This window comes from Desmodus rotundus, chromosome X, assembly GCF_022682495.2.
Source record: "Desmodus rotundus isolate HL8 chromosome X, HLdesRot8A.1, whole genome shotgun sequence".
NCBI classification, from domain to species: domain Eukaryota; kingdom Metazoa; phylum Chordata; class Mammalia; order Chiroptera; family Phyllostomidae; genus Desmodus; species Desmodus rotundus.
In genome coordinates, this window is record NC_071400.1 from 12,237,770 (window position 1) to 12,238,782 (window position 1,013).

Genomic DNA, 1,013 nt, shown 5'->3' on the forward strand with positions numbered 1-1,013 from the left:
ATATTTGGTTCCTGGTGAGAGTCTACTTCCTGGCTTAGAGACACTTACCTTCTCACTGTGTCCTCACATTCCAGAGAGATAGGAAGTTCTGAGGTCTTTTCCTTTTTTTTTTTACCAGTCATTTTTATTAGGTGTTAATTACAATATGAAAGGATTCAGAGGTGCTATGCAAAGACAATGGTCAGGAATATGGAGTCCATACTGGGTCCTCTTCAGTGGTACTTGCATCGCCACTCATGTTTGAGTTCCTTATAAGAACAGCAGTAGTTAAAAAGCATGTAAGCTGCCAGCACCATAGAAACTCCAGCAACATTCCCTTTCTTCACATTGACATACTTGTTGTAATAGCAGCAATAACCTCTTTAAAATGCTCCACCAATGCCTTTAGGAGTGAAATCCCACATCAGTATCCAGCTTGGCAGGTCCCTTAGTTTGACATCCATGAGTCTCTTCTCCTTCAATGGTACAACTGATGCCATCTTGGAGTCCCTCTTTTCCTTTTTTAAAAGGGCACTAATACCATCATGGGGGATCCCCCCTCCTGACCCCACTTAAACTTAATTACCTCCTAAAGGCTCTACCTCCTATTACCATTACATTGAGGATTTGGGATTTAACATATGAGTTTGTGGAGGACACACACCATAACACTTACACACTTATCCCTACTCCCTTTACTATTTAGTATAGTCTTGAGTATGTAATAGATCTGGAGACATAAAAATCAACCTTTCAGATATCCAGCTGCTTTCAGATTTCTGTCTATGGTTGACCAGCAGTCTGTGCTACTATACTGTGATAACCTTACATGGAAGGCCTCCTTTTGTCTAGGCTTCTCTCAGTGATTAAGTGAAGCAGGAATACTAAGGAATACCAGAATGTTGGAGAGTTGAGACTCTTCTGATGACTTACATTGTTTCCAGAACTCCCATTGGCCTTGGAGAACTCTCTTATGACTGCTCTGTAGTCTAAAATACATCCATGCAACACTCTTTCAGTCTTTCCTTTACAAG

General features: G+C 40.9%; 1 pseudogene; it reads right to left on the reverse strand.

The window, feature by feature from the left end:
* Positions 1-212: 212 nt before the first annotated feature.
* LOC112299989 (ATP synthase subunit f, mitochondrial-like) lies at positions 213-479 on the reverse strand (annotated as a pseudogene).
* Between the last annotated feature and the right edge of the window lie 534 nt (positions 480-1,013).